The sequence below is a fragment of the Bemisia tabaci genome, chromosome 5 (assembly GCF_918797505.1).
Source record: "Bemisia tabaci chromosome 5, PGI_BMITA_v3".
Lineage (NCBI taxonomy): Eukaryota > Metazoa > Arthropoda > Insecta > Hemiptera > Aleyrodidae > Bemisia > Bemisia tabaci.
The window spans coordinates 20993250-21015418 of NC_092797.1; the positions used below are offsets into that span (position 1 = coordinate 20993250).

Below are 22169 nucleotides of genomic sequence, written 5' to 3' on the forward strand. Positions count from 1 at the left end.
ACTCGGCGTTTAGACATTGCTAATAGATGAGATTCGGTCATTAAACCACGACTCTATATGACACGCGCAACTGACTCATTCCTGAAGTCGTGGAAAGCCATAGTCGATCCGCGGATGACCTATGCTGCCGTGCTAAGGAAGAACGCCGTATGAACATTCAGGCGTTGCCAAATTTCCCTCGATAACATTCTTATTTTTGAGGAAAGTTATGAATATTTTTCCGAGAAATTTTCAGGAACTTCAGGTGAAATTTCGAACAAAATTATCTGAAAAATTGGAGGAAAAATATTTACAAATTTTCCCGAAAAATCGTGATTTACCAACGGAAATTTGGCAACGCCTGAGGGTTCATACGGCGTTTTTCCTTAGCACGGGAGTATGGGTCCGGATGATTTCTGTGGCCGGTCCGTCTCCATCAAATTGGAAGCGAAGGGCATGTGGCGAAGGGGTGGGGTGGGGAGATCCGATGGTGTCGATCCCGAGTGGCCAAGTGATGTCAAGGCGCAGCAGTCGAAGTATCGCGCTCCTCATGCTAACTCCGTGGATCGGAATCACCGTGCTCCACATGTGCTCTCGTTCCTCGATCGTCCGCCAGTCGCCACCCCTAGCCGCTTGATTTCGCCCCTTCCATCCCTTATTCGCTGACCCTGAGATACTTTCCAACACTCTTCAGCAAAAGGGATAGGAGTCAGAATGTGCCGGGTTACCATCACTCTGCACCTTACTAAATTTATCGCAAATATTGTTTCGAAGATCGGTTGCTTGTCTATCGAACGCAGATTCTTGTCGACCAAGTGACCGATCTGGATTTCGTTGCAACTTATTGCAATTTTTTCCAATGCACCGAAAGAAAGAATCGTCTGTGTTGTGACTTACCAAGTGTCGGCATGAGTGTTGTTCCGGTGTAACGATAAGTACCTCGATTTGAGGATTTATTTTACATCCATACTTTTACATCCTTTCGGTGATGAACGATTTTCCGGAAACTTCGAAGTGATTTCTAGGCGTTGTTTCTGTGTGTTCAAATCGTGCGGGACTTCAAACGCTGCGTTACGCAGAGCATCTAATCCATCCGCTAAACTTGCAGAAAACAGTTATCTCAAGTGCTCTGCGGAATTTTATGGTCATTTTTTCCTGGACGGCAAAATATTTCTCTCAAATGGTGACAAATTTTAACTAAAATTACGCGTATTTCTGACAAAATGCAATTTTTTTAGTGTTGCGTATTTATTAATCCAATCCGGTGTTCTTTGGTTTTTTTTTAGTTTATTTTACTAGGTATTGTGAATAACTCCAGTACTAACGAAAGGAAGTGACTCTCACATTAAAACTTGGATTTTTTTTCAAGAACTCCACATCGTGACTCAAACATTCCAGTTTGAAAGAATTTTCCATTCTAGGAATGATAAACTTTTCGCTTTGTTTTTAGTGGTGAGTTCATTGGAAAATTAAGAGGAGACGACATTATCTTTGTTTTCGTGCTGAAACTTTGAAGTGTTTTTTATTGTGGCGATAATGTATTTCATTCGGAGATTGATTTACGTCCCGCCAATCCCGCGGCAAGCAAAGTTACGTTCGTAATGCAAGAATAAAGTGCGGTTAAATCATGCACCGGGCTTCTGCGGATTGTCTTTCAACGTGTGTTCCTGATTTAAAGCTATAGTATCGATAATTGGCGTCCCCTTCAACCTAACAGGTAGGATTCTACCAGCGCATTCATTAGAACATTCGATTGCTTGTGTCTCATCTTATAAATTGTCTACATCTTCTTTAATTTCACTGCAAACTGACTACTTAAAATCAAGGAGCTATTTTTAACAAAACAAGTGTAAGCTTTGAAATACTGCTAAGATTGTGTGACTTGACGTTTCATGTTTGTAGCTGAACAATTTGAAAACCCTCCTGGAATTTTTTCGCAAAAATTTTCCATACCTAATTTTATTCATTTTCCTATGAGTATAATTAGCATATATAAGGTTGTCAAGTTTGCTGCGCGAAATATGTACAAAGTTGAACAATCTTAGCATAACTGAAAACCTCACACGTAGGTAGTTGTTACGAAGAACTCCTCCGTTGTATCATATTAAGTACCACGTTTCAGTGAAATCAAATAATAGTTTGTGTTGAATAAACGCACTTTTGAAACGGGAATTACTGTGTTTTAGGGGTTTGGAATATTTTACTTGTACAATTTTACATATATAAAAAAAATAACGAAATAATCTAGGGAGCACGGTAAATTTTGAATCCAATAATTATCATGACGCCAAAGACAATTGGATCGAGTTGATCGAACCAAGAGGAAGTTTGATTTACTATTTCTTTGTTGGACTCAATATTCGAACAAAGTTCAATGCATATTTTCACGCTCAATTTTTTTTTTCAATTTAGAAGTTTTGCCAAGAGAAAATGTGCGACCACGCTTAGAAACATTCAAAACTACTCATGAATCAATATTTTGGATATTTTCATCACGCTTATGTGGTTGCAATTATTATCAAATTTTGATTACTCTAAGTTCTGATTGGCTGAAAATTGTGCGTCGTTTTTTGACTTGTAAGAGGCTTCTAAAGCCACATGACATTCAAAGGGAGGGTTGAATCGTAGTTCATATCATCTAATAAAAAGAACTTAATTTGGGTACATTTGATTCGATCTTTACACTTTTTTCTGATTGTCTTCAGATCGTGATGTATAACATCGAGTTTTCCCGCAAGAAATACTTTCTCACAGTTTTGCAATCATTTGTTCGTTAATCTCCATCTAATCGTGCCAACCTCTGCTTAGAATCCATCTTTAGTCGTTAGTGACTTTCAGCACGCTTGTTCTCGTGATCAGCTCACTTTCATTGGGTTGTGCGACTCCGAACTTCCCCTGCGATATTAAAAGTGATTATGATTTTAATTTAAAACCCTATAAAGATTAAAAAAATGTTGCAATCGCGCGTCCGATCCGATTATGAAAAATGTACCCATTAAAACCCATAATCACGGCGCTCAAATTAAATAAATCATTTAATGTGCGCATATGAAGCGTATTACACATACACTGAAAGCAATGTAAATGCGTGTGTCGTCTGTTTTGAGGATCGACTAAAAGACATTTCTAAAAAAAAATCTAATTCAGTCATACTGCCAAACTAACTCTCAAAAAATAATGTTTAGGTGCGTCTCTGTGGCGTACGCTGTAAAATATATGAACCGGGCAGAGAGAGATTTTGGTAACAATCAAAGAGAGAAGAACATTTTTTTCTCCACGATGCTCAGATTTCTTCTCCAAGACTAATGTTTAAAAAAATGGGGGGGGGGGGAGTTTTTTTGTCGAAAATTCACTTACCTGTAATAATGGCTACCCTGCAGCGGCCCCTCATTCCATACATATAAGAGGCTTCATTCAAACTTCCTTCGTAGTATGACCACATGACCGCCTTTTATGATACGACCATATCGACGCGAAGGCGGTGTTTATGCCTACTCGCTGGAATGAAGGCGAACTTTTTTCTGTTCGACAGAGCTCGGTCTATTCGCGCTTGCCCTCATTTGGGAGGCTAGGCAAAACATACTCCACAATTTGAGCGGTAGCTCCTTGATGTACGCTCCTGCTTCAAGCGCTTGCGGCATTCACAATTTGTATGTGCCCAGCGTCAGGGGCAATTTTTCCAAAATAAGTGATTTTAATCGTATTCATTAGTCATTGCATCGCAGACGCCTGATTTTTATGTGGCTTTTCAGCACTTTCTAGAACGATTCCATCGTCTATCAATCACTTGATAATTTTTGGATTTTAGGATGCTTTGCCATTCTTACATTTGCCATTTTCAGTAGTATTTTGGTAGTAGCTTCTTCGATATTTACATCACGCTGTAGTGCGTCCTATGTCGGCATATAACAGCTGACCGAGCAACACTTTGAGAAAACTCCGAAAGTACGTCCCAAGTGCATGTAGAAAATCGTTTAACAATCGCTTTTTAAATTTTTAACCATCATTCATGAGGAATTTATGTCGATTTTTGTCAATCTGACCAATTGAATGAAACCCTAGAAAATTCTCAACCAATATTTCTAAAGTTCTTATATTAATCTTTCATACCTATAGTCTAATACGTAAATCCTCCAGATTAAAATTCCCAAAGTTTGCGATTCGAGAAATTTGTTCGAGGCGTACTCAAACGTATTTTGAAAATCCTTTTTGGTCATATCCTCCGTGCGAATATTTGACGCGCTAAACCGCACTAAGGTGAGGATATCGGAGAATTTTGAAGAAAAAATCCCACCGTCTAGAAATTATTATCAATGGAAAGATTGATCGTTTGAATTGATCTACGAAATAACCGTGAAGAAAGTCGTCTTACAGTTTTTTCTACCCCGCCTCTATGGTGGTAAAGTAAGTGTAGAAAAATGGCAGCTTCAGTGTGGAAGTCCTTCGATGTTGCGTCAAAGGCCGATTTTGAAAGAATAATAGATTCCATGTTGTATCGAAAACATGCACGCATGAGTAATTCTACGGTTGGTACTCTTTTTATTAAATCTCATTTCTCATTACTCTGCCGTGCTAAGGAAGAACGCCGTATGAACATTCGAGAGTTGCCAAATTTACTCCGATCAAAATGCTTATTTTTGAAAAAAGTTATGAATATTTTTCTTTTAAATTTTCAGAATCTTCTGGTGGAATTGCGAACAAAATTGTCTGAAAAATTGAGAGGAAAATATTCATAACTTTATCAGAAAATTCGCGTTTTTTGAAAGGAAATTTGGAAACGCCTAAAGGTTCATCTGGCGTTTTTCCTTAGCACGGCAGAACTGACCAGGCCACGCGATGAGTCACCTAATTAAAGCGGCGAATACTCAGAAATCACTGGTTCAGGAACACTCACTTTTCGGTTTCATGGACAAGGGGGGATAGGTTGGGAAAAGGGTGGAGTCGCAGGGCTCCCCACTTCACTCACATCATTGTAAATTCGAATTATTAGTCACATTTTTAAAGGATTCATCTTCGCACATTCCAAACCACGCGGTGACATGAATCAAGCGCCGAAAGTTTAGCGCTACAAATCGTGTAGGTTTGTCAAATGATATCTTCCTGTTCATTCTACCTGACACACCCCTGACCCTTTTTGCCGTGGTCGTTTCATTTTTAAGGGGACTTCAGGTTTCGAAAAACCACCCCCAAAGTATTTCTGTTCTCGTAAAAGGGATTTTTAAAGATGTCTTTCAAGATTTCAAGAATTTTTCATGGTTCCGTCTCTAAAAATTGGTGAAAATCAACGCGAATTTCTCATGTTTTACGACCGAAAAGTGTTTTCTAGTGGTTTTTCGTGGCTGCTGACCATAGAGAAAAAAAAGAGGTGGTCGCATTTTGGTCACCTTGGATTTTGCTGATGACCTAGGTCGATATGGACGGTTTTTATCATTGATTATCTGGGAAATGGTGTCGTTTATGGCAAAGTCACTTTAACAATAAGTATATGAGAGGCTTGAAGGACAAGGCGCATAAGTGCAGCTTTTGCTATTTCCAGTAAAACGTGTTCGAAGTTTTGAAATAACATGGATCCTTATGGTGGAGAGAAAATTCAAACGGACTTCTTGATGCTTAAAAATTGGAATTTGGGAGTGAATTGTTCACAGAATATGCATTTAGACTGGTTTTACTTTAAATCACTAACACCTCCATTTTTTTCAAAACCAACTGCACTTATGCGCCTCTAAATCCCTCATATAAAGTCTTTTAAATTATATTTTGAGTTGATGTGAGCAAAAAAACGTAAGTTATAGTCCATTTTCCATACTTCGAATTTCAGATTTGGTGAAATATCGACGACCCCTCATTGTACCGACCTCATCACGGGGTAAGCAATCCTCAAAATGCGACGATCTCCTTTTCTTCTGTAGGGTTTCTTCCCATTCGGAATATTCAGAGACGAGACCATATCTGTTTCTGAGCAAGTAAGAAAATAAAACAGTGAAAATGTCCCCCTTTTTCCTCATTTATCCCTAGTAAGTCCGGACTCGGGATATGGATATGCTTCGCCCCTCTTGGTCAAGCGTCGGCGTCAGGTCCTCCGATGTCCCCGTACCTCGCCGCGCCGGACCGGGCCGCGCCGCACGGTGGGTCAAGTCGATCAGAGAGGTCAGACATGAAATTTTAAACTAAAACTGCAAATTGTCATGCTTAACTCGTCAAATTTTAAATTTTAAGGAGTGCTTTCAGAAGAAAATTCCACAATGAAACCACTTTTAAAACCTTAAAGTTCTTTATAAACAGAGTTATGAGCTTTTAAAGTTTCCAAACGTTATCCGACCTTCCCCTTTGACTCGACCCATTGTGCGGCGCCGCGCGCACCCGCCCAGACAGACCTGCTAGATGTCTCGGGTCCGGTATTAATTACGTGTCCGACAGCGTCTGGCCCGGAAGGAGGAACGTGGCGTGGGCTCAAAGAATGTAGAGTAGAGCAACGTGCGCTATCGAAATCAAGTTCAAGTTGCCAAAATATTGAGATTTCGTAAAGGTGCACAGTCTGCCGCCTCCGTGCGACGATTTCGACTCATCAAACAAGTCGTGACAAAATATTGCGGCGTGAGGTCATTAAGACCTAATGGCTCACAAAGCAACGAGCTACCCGAACTGTTGTGTTGGTCGACCGGTAAGAGGTGGTTTGTGTGAATGCCCAGTTTCCTGCGCTCGCTTTCCTACTATAAATTATGAAAAAAAGAATGAAGATTATTGAATCAAATGTCGCGGAAATAAGTGCCAGAGATGTTTTACAACCCTCCCTGATAAAAATTGGCGATAGGAGCTGCGTTTCAAAATACCGTAGGAGTTCTTATAGCCGACTGAAGAAGGCGATAGAATATCATATAGCATATAGAATTCATATAGAAAGTGGAAAAATCATACGGCCGGGCTACACGAAGCGATAAAAAATGAAACAGCCGGGCTATCGTTCCTGTCGCCAGGCTTTACACTTTATCACCTGGCTGTTGTTTTTTTGCCATCGGCTATAAAAGGCTATAAGAAATTGTGTAGAAATTCGTGTGCTTTGTAAATCCGCAAGTTTGTACGGAATCACCATAATATTTACAAAACGCACATTATATTTTCCTTTACTACATATTTGTTTTCATTAATTAAAATGAGAATAATCCATACAGAGTGTGCAAACATTTCAAAGTCATGAGTTGAACAACGCTGACTCCACGAGATTAAATATTACAGCCACATTTACAGCACAACACAAAGCGGAGCGGCGGCGCACTGGCGCCTACAAACCTGACAGGGATACTTCACGCACTGCGCAATGCGTGAAGTATCCCTGTTAGGTTTGTAGGCGCCAAATGCGCGTTTCGCGCTGGCTGCCCTCTCGCCGCGCCGCGCCGCAGTGTACCACGGCGCATGAAGCAACTATTTCACACCAGAGGTATTGCACAGTATCGTACGAAATTGAAGGCGCTCCAACATATTAGAAATGGCAGGCATCCTTCAAAAGTACGGAGCTTCCCTCACAAAATAAATCAAGATACTACGGCCCAAAAAGAGAGCGGTAGTCCAAAAACTCACTAAGTCCTAGCATCCGTAATTAGTAACGTTTAGCATACACTTTATCGTCAGGCTGTTGCTTAATCGCCATCGGCTATGAAAGGCTATAAGAAATTGTGTTACCGGCTATAGAAGCTACTGGAAATCTAACAGTCGGCTGTAGGTCTATGGTATTTTGGAACACAGATTCTATACTGCCAATTTTTACCAGGGCTTACATGGATACACGGACAATGGACCCGTGACGTGGCGTGAATGATCGATTAGGTATCGATATTTCCCCATTTGATCAAATATGAAAAGTCGTTACTTTGACTTAAAAGACTTCAAGACAAGGATAAAATCAATGCACTTTGAAACAATGATAGGTGGCGTGATCGCAGCCGTTGCAGACACAAAATTGAAAAAAAAAGAAAAAATACTTGTCGTGTGACTTACTTAGCATAGCCGGTAGGGTCGTCCAACTTGACCTTTCTTGAATTTTAATGATCCCGATGAAATATTTCCTACTCAAAACACTGAAGTGAAGTTTGATGCTCGTATCGTGGGTTGCGATATTGCCTCGGCGCTTACGTATTCTACTGGCACAAAAATGGAAAACAAATGACTTGAATTTGCGGACAAGGAAATTTTTTCTTTATAAAAGTATCATCTCCTCTCAATTCAAGAAAAAATTCTTCTTGGCAGAAAATTTAAGATTTTTTGCTTAAATCAAGTCACTTTTTTCCAAGTGAGCAATGAAGGGTTTTTGTTTTTGGCATATTCTTTAATTGTAATAATAATCACATTTAGGTACACTTAAAAAATTACTCCTCAGGTGCAATGAATGAAAAGGGGTTGGTTTTTCTCGTCTTCTCCCCAAAAACCCAAGTCTTATAATTTTTGAGTGAAATCTGCGTCGTATTCAGGGCGGCATAAAAAACCGTGATTCGATTTTTTCCTCTTAATTTTAATTGATTCTGAAAATTTCATTATCATGAATTCTCTCGTGACTCCAGCTCGTGTAGCGTATACAACCAGAGTGGTATTACTTATTTTCGTATGCAATATGGCATTTCCTAACTTAGAAGGGGATATTGCTTTATTTTTGTCCCCAAAAAGTGTTGATTCCATTCTTCTAAGAGGCAAGTTTACTCCGCACTCTTATAACTCCGGTTGTAAGGAAGCAATGTGGGCTCTAAAGTGAAATTTTACTTTTGATCTCACTCCGAGGTTCACTTAGGTAGAGCCGTAAAAAGCCTCTATTTGCCAAGACAATTGGTGCAATGAAAAAAAATTCCCGGCGTTTTTACCAAGGTCCGTTGTTCCCTTTACCATTTCACTTTTTTTACCAATTATTGGTAATTTTACCAAGACAGACCGGTAAGCTTACCTAAAAACCGGTATTTTTACTGTTTTTTTCAGGTAAGAATACCACTTTTATTGGTAATCAATTCCCGCGGTAATTTTGTCATTTTATCTCGGTAATCCTACCACAGTCGATAAAAAATATTGGCGTTTTTACCAAGGTCCAGTAAAATTACCGAGATAGTTCAATAATTTTACCGAGATTTCTTGGTAACGTTACCAATTCCATAAATGGTAATTTTACCAAGAAAAAACTGGGATCAAATAGAACCCTGAATTTTTGGTAATTTTACCCTTTTCTTAGTAAATACACCAATATTTTTTTTTCAGTGCAGTTGTAAGGAGGCAATGTGGGCTCTAAAGTGAAATTTTACTTTTGATCTCACCCCGAGGTTCACTTAGGTAAAGCTGTAAAAAACCTCTATTCGCCAAGACAATCAGTGAGTTCGTATTTACTTCCCATTAATCCACTTGGTTATAAGACACCCTTGTCTAACCTCTTCTCACAAAGCATGAGATATCAGTATCTGGGGCTCGTGGTAATTATTCAAGTTAACTGGAGTTTATCCGTCAATTTTTTGTGGGCCATTAAACTCTCGTCGGACGCAGGACGGCGTAAAATAGAGCGTGTCATTAGTCGATCGCGATGGAGCCTGTTCAACAGGCGGATTAAAATTCTTGCATTTTAATTTGAGAGAACGTGACACTAACTATAAATACAATGTAAACGTACCAGACACTGGGTGTTGGCAAAGTATTTCACCCCCGGTCGTCATGTTTGCGTTAATTAATTTTCTAATGTTCATATCCTCTTAATCGCTCAGTGCACCGTTAACAAGGCCGGCTGCTGTCCCATCGCGAATAGGAAATGGTTGGACTTAAAGGTTTCAAAGTTGTACAAAAGCCAGTCCTCAATATTTAATGAATGAATTTAATTTAAAATACCCTCATTTATCGCTGTTTTTGTATGGGTCTTTTTTTTAAGATCTTACCCAAATGATATTATGAGGCATATTTTATGAATCATTTGACGTCTTCAAATAATGCGGTAAAAGTGCCATAAACTGCAGTTTCTCCCACCGTTCTATACAAAAAAAAAGTGTTCAGAAAGCACTGAGTCAAAACTCCAAGCGCAACATCAAAATCAAAAAAGTTGAGCTATTAGCCGATTTTACAAATATATTTATAATGATTGCGACTCAGGCCATGCTTCAATAAAATAGTTATAGTTAGTTAGTTAATGTGCAAAATGATGGCTATAGAATGGCTATATATACAGATGGATTAGAATGGCTATATTTAAATTTTACCTTAACATGGTGGACAAGCAAGCGTTTCGACCATCAATTTGCTCTTCATCAGTGCAGGGAAAAGTATATAGATAAGAATAAACAACACTGGCAAGATGCATAAGCACAAAGAAAAGGGAAAATCGCTACAAGTTTGCTACGTGGGTAATAAAGTCTAAAGTCTATTGCATATTATTTGTAAAATCGGCTAATAGCTCAACTTTTGTTTTCACATGATGAGTAGTCGAAAACAGAAAATCTCCTCAAAACAATAATATCGTATGCAAATTATAAATGCGCTTTGGACGTACACGTATGATAAAGAAGATATAATATTTTATGAGGCTCCTCCAGTCTATCCTCAAATGATTACCTATTTCTGCAAGCGTACTTGTTACCAGCGATTGATCTTACAGTATCACAATCCTGCTCATGTCCGATCGATTCTTGGCCATGGTGTGCTGTTGGGAAAAAATGTTGCAAATTAGGTTTTTGAACTAATGCAATAAATCTAGATCGACATCCTAGTGCCTTGAACACGGACTGCAGTTCATCACCCGTAATCGATGTCAATCTTTGGAACCGATGAGCAGACGGAGCCGACGCTGTGGGATGAGCACGCAGCTTGCATGTACGAGACATGTTTAGGTGCACCTATATGTTATACATGTTTCAATGGGCTAGCCCCGTTTCAAAGGGATCTGGTCTCGCCGCGTTCCGGGATCCTGAGGATGAGCGTGCAGCAAGCCTGCTCTCTTCTTGGCGCGCCTGAGGAATGGAATTTAGATAAAGATACAGTTGTAAATACTTATCCTGTTGCGATTTTGGACCATTGTAGACGGCCATTTTTGAGGAAGGAGCCGTATAATGCTGAATACCATCTGAACCATCTCATTTGGCGCAAGCACTGCAATGCGTATCGATCAAAAATGAAGGGGCTATCCGTTGCTTGCCTACATGATCATGCTTTGCAAAAACGAGCGTTTTCCAGTATAACCTGAGGCTTTCAGGGATTATTTTACTAAGGAAAATGATTGAGGGGCTTGGAGGACAAGGCGCATAAGTGCAGTTTTTGAAAAATTTGAGATATTAATGATTTTAAGTGAAACTATGGTATTAATGCATATAATGGTATAATGCATATTCTGTGAGAAATTCGCACTAAAATTCCAATTTTTAAGCATTAGAAAGTTAGTTTTAACTTTCTTTCCGCCATAAGGACCCATCTAATTTCGAAACTTCAAAGATTTCTTGAAATAGCAAAAACTGCACTTATGCGCCTTGTCTTCCAAGCCCCTCAATTATGAAAAAGTACGTTTTTAATGACAATTAATCATCAAAGCACCTCCACCTCATCTATTACTTTTGAGAGCCAAGCGTTGGCGTTTTTTTCTTTTATGCTGGAGAGGTTCTGCCTCTCTGTGAAATTTCCAAGAGAATTATTATTTTTTATACATTACAAATCAATCATAGTTTCGTACTTAATTGAAAAAATAGAGCTAGTGTCTAATGTTGGAGTTTACCTTAATGCATTGTAAGGCAAGATTTGCATTAAGAGTTTGATTGTGGCGCGCAATAATACTTTTAGTTTCGGTGAATTGTAATATTATGTGCCGGAAGTGACAGACCGCTGAGCTGGATAAGTCGCATTTTAGTTAGCTGTTAACTTAAACAGTTCCTCAATGTATGCAACAAGATGGGTCTGGAATAGACTAAATTCGAATTTGGAAAAAAAAAACTCTGTTTTGTGAGTTTCGGTTGATTCTGTAGCGTACATTTTCATCCCCTCATTACTCACGGAAAAAAGTTCCCACTTGAATCAAATGGAATTCCAAATGAAAATGTTCAGCCAAAGAATTCCAGTTTGTTTCAAAAGGACATTCAGGCGTTTTAAAAAAGAAGAAAAAACTGCTTAGTTGTTACGTAGGAAAATGCACGAACGTCAAGTTGTTTTAAAAAAGCGTTCAATGAAAGTTCTATTTGACTCACATATAGATTTTCCTCAGTGCATTCTATACCTTGATCCCTCATCTATTTTTGTTGCGTTCTCGTAGCAATGTCAGTGGTGATATGTGTTTAAATGCAAAACCACTCCACGTGTTGGTTTTTTCTTCAACTATTGTGCCAATACACAAACCGGTGTTTTATGTATGAAAGATGTCTTATCTCCACGATCTACCCTTCTAACACTCGCATCTTATCTCCTCTAACACGCCTCAAGGCTTTTTAACGCCAAGCCAAGTGTAAAGTCTTTTGAACTTGTGCGGCACGTGCTATGTATTTGGCGCTGCAAAAAGTAGAGTTCTCATCAGGTCGTAAATATTTAGCAATATGTCACTCAATGGAGATGAAAGACATTGCTATAACATGCAACCAAAACGATTTTGATTTAGACTGAGGCGATACCTGTTTTTAAAAAATTATTGACCTGTAAAACGTTTTTTAGATCAAGATTTTCAAATACATTTTGATGATACGATACGGCGCGGAATTATGATCTTTGAATGGGACCATTTGTTGAAACATGATGATGAAGATTAAAAAATCTCTAGCGAAACGCTAAATTCGTCTATTTCTAGGTACGCGTCACACCAATATCTCAGGTTCGTTCTAAATATTCATGTCGACGGTGTAAGCCGGCAATCACATAACTCGGTTTGCGACGTCGCAGACTTCCTATCATACTTCATGTTTTAAACGAAAAACTACTCAACGGCAATTCTTTAAAACTGCCGTGATTTTTCTTCCATTTTTTGTTCTCTTTTGAAAAAATATAACATAGAGGTGGAGATTTTCAAACACTGTAAACGAGTTATGTGATTGCCGACTTACACCGTCGATGTTTTTTTACTCAGGCAAGAGTACTTTCAAATCTTTCAAAAATGGTCATCCTAGAGAGCAATTTTCTCAAAATATATTTAGGGATTTTAGTAAGAGTAATTGACACAAAGGACTACATGATGTCTCGGTTGCTTTGAAAATTCCGCGAAGAAGAGTTTTCACGCCCCATTTACTCCGATTATATGAATTTAATGAAGAGTAAGATAACACAGAAAAAAAAGAGCACGAAGTTGTTGGAAGGTATGGCCTTTTCCAATTAATTGCGGTAGTACCCCAATAAATTAGGTTACTAACCCAAATGTTGCGGCATACCCCTGATTGAGTTGCGGCACTATTACCAAAATTAATCGGACATTCATTCAACAAATTGGGGTAGTACCTCAATAACCCCTAACACTTTTTTTTCCGTGAAAAATGTGCAATTTAACTTGCCGCCATCCGCTGTTGGGAGTAAGTTTCACAGCTGATGAAGTGCACTTATCTCAAAATTTAAATCTTGAAGATAGGCACGGCCAAACATACTTATACGCCCATACTCCAAAGCAAGCACTCGAAATTTAAGTGGATACGAGTATCATTGAAAAGGGAATCGGACTGCTCCCGCAGTTTAAAATCTGTTGAAGTGCTTGTACATCCATGTTAAGGCGTCTGGTTAAAACCATAAATCCCATTTTTCCTGTCGAAAGTCTCGCAATTGTACGTCAGTTTTTTACTTGAATGAGGTAATTTACCTGACAGAGGTTGGATCATGCGTAAGTGCGATATAGTCTTATCTAATTTAGCAGTTTTTAGCAGTTACTGCTATTAAACTAATACATACTAAACTTATAATTTTGTTTAATGTATTAATTATGAGTATCTCTATAATAATCTCTTTCGAATAAAATCTTGATAGAGAGGAAAGTGCACATATTATTATGGATCGCAATTTTAATAGATCTTTTTATGATCAATTGGGAAGGGGGGGAGGGTGATCCTATCTTGTATCAGCACTTATTTCGGTTTTTTGGTCACCCAGAAGTTAATGTTCTTATTTTGCCAGGCTTTGGCATATTTGCATTTGGCGTGGTGTAGACAGTTACTTACGAAAAAATATGGCGGTCTATTTGCGGCCAGCCACGGGATTTTTCTGAAATTATTCGAAATTTGTGCAAAAGATTGTGACATTATTTTTTCCCTCTTCTCTCATCGTCTTAACAGACCTTCGAAGTCTTGCCTTGCTCGTTAAAATGTTGTTTTCATTTTCCCGCTCAATATTCCAAGCTGTTTTTTTTATCAATTCGGAATAACTACAGTTTTTTTTTTTAACCGCCCAATCTTCAATCCTACGCCTCTGTGATGCATCAGGAAAGGAGAATCACGCGTTGAGAAAAGTCCATTGTGTGTGGTCGATCTTTTTTGCTGAATGAAAGAGAGAGTGCTGCACGCTGGATATTTTGTAGTATACCCTGCACGATGAAGGCGCAGTGTGGACATGCACTTCTTTTCCGCAACTGACGAATTTCGTTCAGCCCTAATTGGGCTTCTTGTACTTTCTTCGTCACACATTGTGCAACTACCATGTGCTAGAGTACCTAAATAGGGAGAGTGCTGACACGTCGAAATACAAAGCTCGTAGGGCTCAAAGAGGCAGCCAACCCTCTAACCCTAAAAATATCACTGTCATAATCTTCAGGTTTCAATTTCAATCCAAGATGACCAAGAATGTGCATAAATGAGCGTTCTTCCGCAAAAATAAGTAAATTTACGCGAAAATTAAGTCGAGTGCCTTCTTTACAAACGACGGGTCGCCAAAATTGTAATAATAAATCACTCTGAATAATTCGAATGTAAAGGTTGGCTGCCCTTTTGGGCCCTGAAAGCTCCATCCCAACCTCAAAATTACCCCGTGCTCTCACTATATCACTGGGAAAAACACATTGGATCTAGAGTCCAGACTCTTAAAAACATCCACAAGAAAAAATACTCTTGATTAAATCAGATTTAAGCTTAAACCAAGAACCAAGCCTCTTAATTTGAGCGGATTTCCTTTTGATTTAAGCTTAAATCTGATTGAATCAAGGGTCCTTGTTCTTGTCAATGTTTTCAAGAGTCTGGACTCTAGATCCAATGTTTTTTTTTTTTTTTTTCCAGTGATACAGGGGTACTTTACCAAATGCCTCCCAAGATGAAAAGCCTGACATTCATTAACACATTTCTTTTTTAAAAATTGATACATCATTTACAAATACACACTGAAAAAAAAACTCCGGCCGTGAGAGGCGCTGAATAGACATACCGTCCGTTCCGGGCTCAAAGGGTCAAAGGCCGAAAATTCCGGCTGCTGGAGCCGTAGCTTCGGCCTCTGAACCCGGAGCAATCGAAGCTACGCCTCCAGCAGCCGGAATTTTCGGCCTTTGAGCCCTGAACGGACGGTATGTTTATATAGCCCGTAATTGCGGCTCCCACGGCCGGAGTTTTTTTTTTCAGTGCATTAACTGTTTGTTTTAAAATTTCTACCGTCCATTGTTAAACAGAGAAATTTTCCTCTGAGAGTCTCAACCATAAAGCACAAACGCGTGCCCAAAGTTTAGTCCGCAGTAAATCGGTGTAAATCAAAGCAAGTCGTAATTCGATCATGCACAACATTATTTATCCTCACAGGCGTATTGGACCACCTCTCGCGCAGACCCCCTTCCCCTCCCCTTCACCGCGCGCTCCTTCGATTCCTCAGCAATTGATGGATTCAAGCAACTGTGTCGACACGGTAGAACGGTAGGGAATACGCGGTTTTTGCTCGAGGGAGCTCGATGCCCACAGCTGGAGTTGAATTGGACGTATTTCTATCAAACGGAACTATGTGCATTAAGACATGAGCCCTGAGACCCATAAGAATACATGCATAACAGGGCTCACGTCATAACGCACGTAGTTCCGTTTGACAGAAACGCGTTCAATTGACTTCAAAGCGCCCTGTCGAAAACTATTTACTCTCTATGAAATCTACCATGCTCAGTAATAACGTCGTGTAAGCATCCCAATGTTGCCGAATTTCTTTTTGGAAAAAATTTACTTTTGAAGGAAGTTTTAAATGTTTTTCCTTGAAATTTTCAGACTTTTTAGATCAAATTACGGACGAAATCCCATGCAAAATTGGAGGAGAAATATCCACCGATTTCTCGAAAATCCTTGATTCGTCGTAGAAAATTTGGCAACGCCTCATGGCTCTTAAGCCGTTCTTACTTAGGACGGCGGAATTATAATCGACGCGGCGCGACAGTAGCGCTGCGCGTGGCTCCCGGCAGAAGGAGAGGAGCGGGGAGAGTTTATGGGTTGCCCGAGTCACGTAAACAACAATAAAATCCGTCACGCGGTGGGAACAGTTTTGCAAATTTTTGGCTATCGAACTTCCAGTGGAGCTTACGGGCCGTCCGAAAGCTCGGGCCCAGAAGGAAGCCGTCCTTTGGAAAGAGCCCCAGTGTGCCGTCGATCGTAACGGGCAGTCTGAAAGGAGAATCGACTTCAGTCAAAACAGCCTGACATATGCACATCTGTCTCAATCACTCCTCCTTGACCCATGCACCGTCGTTTTCCAGACGAGAGAACGTACCAAAATTGGACCGCGTTCAGCAGAAAGGAACTAAGCCACATCAGCTATTGCCAAATTTAACCGGGCAATTTAATTTTTTTACAAGAGAAGGTTTGTGCGGATTCCCTTGAAAATGTTAAGGAATTCGCCTCTTACCATGCAGAAAATTCATCGGAATTTTCACCAAAATCCGCACAACCGTTTTCATGTAAAAATTTTTGCGCCCACTTAAATGGCATTAGCTGACGTGGGTCGGTCCCCTTTAGAGTACCTGTATAGGGAGAGTACCGACAGAACGGTTCATGGAGGGCTTAGGGCCCAAAAGTGCAGCCACCCTTCTAACCAACTTCTAACGCACAAAATTTCACTGCCAGTCTGCAGATTCCAATTCTAACCAAGATGGCCAAGAATGTACAGAAATGAGCGTTCTTCCGCGAAATTGAGTACATTTATGCAAAAACTGAGTCAAACACGTGCTTAATAAAGGACGGTTCGTAACAATAGTATCAGTAAATCGCTCTGGATAATTTAAATTCATAGGTTGGCTGCCCTTTTTGGCCCTAACTTTATTCGCGGAGGCATCGGTGAAGGCCTGATGGACTTTCGGAGTTAACGCGGAGTTTCTGCTTAACGCGGTCCGATTTGAACGCTGCAGAATTTCCACCCCCAAACTATTCTTTTTTTTTCAGGAAGCTGTCTTGCGTGTCTAACTGATATGTCACTTCGTTCTCCCTTCAAGCACATACAAAAATTATTCAGATTTTGGACAGAAATTGCGCGGTTTTATCCTTGTAATAAAATTGAATCGTCTGAGTCAATTTTGCAACCTCGTAAGGGTTACAATTCTCTCGTCTGGAGACCGACGATATATCGTTGTACCTCTGGCGGGGGCGTACCTCGATTTCCACATGAACTCCAGAAAGCATGGATTTATATGTAAACAGAGCTCATGAAGAAATTCAGATACGCCCTCAAGACAGTGGGGCAACCAGGGCCGGATTAAGGGGGTGGCCACATGGGCCGCGGCCCATGGCGGCAAAATTTAGGGGGCGGCAAATTTTGCAATCTTTTTGAATGTAGGTATCAAAAAAAGAGAGGAAAAATCGGAATCAGAAAATAAATTACAAACGAGAAGAGACGACAAAATCTCTCATTTCCTGAGAGTATAGTAATTTCTAAGTTTGTCGTCTCTCGGTGATACAAGAGACAACACCTTCAATTAGTCGAGTTAAGAGAGAAACCAAACACGCAATTTGACCTGGAACGGAGCGGCGGCGCGCGGCGCGGCGGTCGGCATGAAACGCATAGCGCCTACAAGACTGCATGAATACTTCACGCATTGCGTCAAACACACAGCGGTCGGCTTGAAACGCACAGCGCCTACAAGACTGCATGAATACTTCACGCATTGCGCCAAACAGTGCGGTCAGCAGCGGTCGGCGTGAAACGCATAGCGCCTACTAGACTGCACGAATACTTCACGCATTGCTCCAAAACAGTGCGGTCGGCGCGGCGGCGGCGGAGGGTAAAATTATTAACCACATTTATGTTGTTCTTTCATAGTTTTTTCGTTCGTTTTTTTAAATGGAAGGCCTCGTCCAAACAGAGATGGTTTTACGGAACTGAACTTTTTGTCAGTGTTGACAGGGCTTTCACAAAAAATGTGCCCAACACAAGTAAACGCGTCTCGTACACCCCTCCCCCTCCCCCACTGGCACGTTCACTTGATGGTTTTTATAGATCGTATTCGACAGATCACACAGGTGAGATTATATTGATATCGATTGATTTAATGTGTAACCACAGCCTCAAAAGTCAATTTAGAAATCTGAGGTAGCGGGTCTTATGTGATCGAATTTTTATTCTCTCGAGTACCAAATGACAATGAAAAGTGAAATTGTTAGGAATTTTCTCATTTTCAGCTTTTCCAAATTAAATCCTAAAATTGTTGTTTGAGGTTAAATTCTATTGTTTTGAACCAAACGATACATCGAACCACTGTCAAATACGATCTATTGATGTTTCAAAACGAATGAGAAGGGGGCGGAAAAATACAGGCGGCCCATGGGCGGCAAGTAGGTAAATCCGGCCCTGGGGCAACGATGATGTGGCTATAATTCTTTTCTGTTTGAACCGTTTACTACCTATGGTAATTTTTGACTAATTTTTGCGTCTCACATACGTCGAAACGATTTGACTTTATAGCACATTTATCTTAGTGAGTCCTGCTTGACCCTTGTGTGTGGCTGTAACTCTTTTCTGTTTGAATAGTGGTTTGAATAGTGTACTGTGGTCATTTCTGACTATCTTCGAGGAAAAAATTTAATGGATGTACTTAACCCAATTTTTCGCTCCTTAGCAACCGAGGAATTGTGCGTTGAAACTAAAATAAAGGTATCAGTACTTGCGGATCAAGAGATTGAAGGTGGTGTGGCTGGTAGCACGCTCATGGCAGCGCAGGTGGAGGTGGTACAGCGATAAATTTTGCATTCGATAATCGCCAAAGAAAACTTCTGAGGGAAGACATTTCTATTATGGAGCCCCCACTTGTCTACGCTCAAGCATTAGAGCAATATGATTTTAGAAAATCTACCGCTGATTAACATACATTGCGGCGAGACGGCTAGCATGACATAATATCTGAAATCCTGCGTGGAAAATTACGTCTTTTCTCTAACGTTAGGGCGATTCGCCATTTAGACGTAAGTCCTGAGGAACATAGAGATATTGGGATGCCAAGGCTCATCCTAAAAAAGCAGTAACGTTCTTACGCCCGAAGAACTATGCTTTTATTAATTACGTCACGTTTCAATGAATTGTCTACAAGTGGATTAGCTGGCGAAGAGAGCCTACTTATTCTCGTTTTACTAGCCTTGGTTCACCTGTAATACGCATCGAGTCCAGCACCAACTGCAATTAGTATTGTTAGTTTATGATAATCTAGTATAAGGATCGAGAGAAAGGGCAATCGCTTCGCCCGTACAGCGAATTTTCCGTGTTGTTCCTTGCTTTAGGACAAATTGTATGCTCTCTTGAAGATTCGTCAGGAGTGATGTTTTCCCCAGAGGCTCAAAGGGAAGACGCTCTTCTTATATTTTCTATGTATCCAAGGAAAAGCTTTATAATCTATTTCAGAAATCAGTTTTTAGAGAGTGACTAAGATAGATTATCAGCGAGGTTGTGAATGAGGAAATGTGTACGCATCACCCAAAAAAATAAACTGCCGTGATGGAAAAAATGGTCTTTCTTGTATAGAGAAAACGTGATATGAAATCAACAATTCCTTCACGACCAGAAAAATATCATCGCGACAAAAATGAATTATGGTGTCGCTACTCCACACAGTAAAAACCTGTACACAAAAATGGATTTCTGGCAGGGACGTCATACGGAAGTGGACGCAGGAGAGACAATTTTCGCCCCCTTTCATTATTTGAAATTTCAACTCTTATGTCGGTATTTCGTATACCTATTCCACACCATATCAAATTGAGACCATTTCGTAGATCCGTACAGGTTTTGCCCTCCCCACCTCATAGGCAAATTATGCCTCCTCCAAACGATTGTTGCACACATTTGGACGTATTTGTGCTAAAAGGGACTATGTTGCATGCAAACCCAGTGCACACATAAATACGTCCATTTGCTATCGTCTCTTTAACTAAAACTTAACAATAACAAATGACATCTTTTAAACTCAAAAAAAAAAATTGTCGACAAGAAACGACGCTTCTAATCAAAATTCAAAAAAAAAGTTTTAAAAAAAATGCTTATCAAGAAAAAATTGTTTAGTGTTTTGTGCGATCGCCCATTTCTACGGTGTAATTCGGCGATCACATAACTCGGTTTGCGACGTCGCAGACTTCCTGTCATAATTTATTTTTTAAACGGAAAACCACTCAACGACAATTCTTTAAAACTGCCGTGATTTTTCTTCTCTGTGCGAAGCAAATTCTGCAAAAACTTCAAGGAATGATGTCAATTTGCTCTCCTTTAAAAAAATAACAAAGAGGCGGAGATTTTCAGACACCGCAAACGAGTTATGTGATTGCCGACTTACACCGTCGATTTGAGCTTTTGTTCGAGGCACTCGATGGAGCGTGCACTGAGCGGTGGTAGATTCGCAGGCATCTCAAATGCCGGAGCAACAGGATCATAAACTCTGCCTTTGAGATCGGAGTCGTCATGAGACGCGTGTCTTGTCCAGACTCCGTCTCGGCCACTCTGTAAGCTTTGCCTCCTGCCGCGCATTTACGCCTGCGCTCCTGCCTCTGGCTCTTCCTCCGCTTCTGCCTCGACGGACCATTTGACCAGGGGGTCGATGCTCCCACCACATCGCCATCCAACAGAAAAACGACGTATGAACCTTATATGAGTGGTCCCGAATTTATCGCCTTAAATATAAATTTTAAACGAAAGTTATGAGAATTTTGTAGGCACATTTTTATATTATACCTACTCCCTATAACGTTCGAGGAAGGAGGGATTGCTAGCGTCGAACGGTAATTATCAGCAATTTTCGTGCTTTGCGATAAATCGATCGTTATGGCATTTAAACCTATAGTAAAGTATCGATTATCAAGGTGTTCGCTGCGAGGACTCTGTTCATCGATCCTTTTCCATAGGTCTAAATGACAGATCAATAGATTTATCTCAAAGCACGCCACGCCACTGGGAGCCGGATGACACTATTTTAAATTCCGAGGACCCTGCCTGGCCTCATATTATCAAAAACACCTCAGGGCCAAGTACCCACGACTTCAACTCAAATTCGAATAAGAGCCCCTGAGAAATTAAAGGTAAAGTATCCACAACTTTTCAAGAAAATTCGCATTTTATCGTACACTGAAAAAAAATCTCGGTGTATGTAGTAAGAAAAGGGTAAAATTACCAAGAATTCAGGGTTTTATTTGATCCCAGTTTTTTCTTGGTAAAATTATCATTTATGGAATCGGGAATTTTACCGAGAACTCTTGGTAAAATTATTGACTTTCTCGGTAATTTTACTGGACCCCGGTAAAAACGCCAATATTTTTTATCGACTGTGGTAGAATTACCGAGATAAAATGGCGAAGTTACCGGGAATTGATTACCAATTAATTAGTGGTATTCTTACCTGAAAAAAACAGTAAAAATACCGGTTTTTAGGTATGCTCACCAGTCTGTCTTGGTAAAATTACCAATAATTGGTAAAAAAAGCGAGATGGTAAAGGTACCAACGGACCTTGGTAAAAACGCCGAGAATTTTTTTTCAGTGTAGGAGATCCGGCAAGATTCAACTGCTCTTACGGCGTTTTTTCTTAGCACGACACCACGCTGCCGACCGCGCGTCTCCTGGTTTCCCATATGTCAATTTATGAGATCATTTCATGTCACGACCACACCTGAGTGTTCCTATCCATCCCTTTGGCATGGTCATCCGGATTTCATCGTTGAATGATTCCGCCACTCCAGTCTCTCGTAAATGTTTTTGATTGGCTGACGGTCTCTCTCTCCACTGCCAATCTACTGGCCTGAATACGTATGGCCTCATGAATAAAACACAAAAAACGCTACTGTAATTATTGCGTTAACTAGGTACGAATTATTTT

General features: G+C 40.1%; 1 protein-coding gene across 1 annotated transcript in view; it reads left to right on the plus strand.

Moving 5' to 3' along the window:
* Positions 1-491: 491 nt before the first annotated feature.
* The window catches only part of LOC109036617 (uncharacterized), a 168912-nt gene continuing 147234 nt past the window's right edge, over positions 492-22169 (plus strand). Inside the window, exon 1 of the mRNA XM_019050957.2 lies at positions 492-1696. The gene's annotated coding sequence lies outside the window, so the exon portion shown is untranslated. The remainder of the gene's footprint in view (positions 1697-22169) is intronic.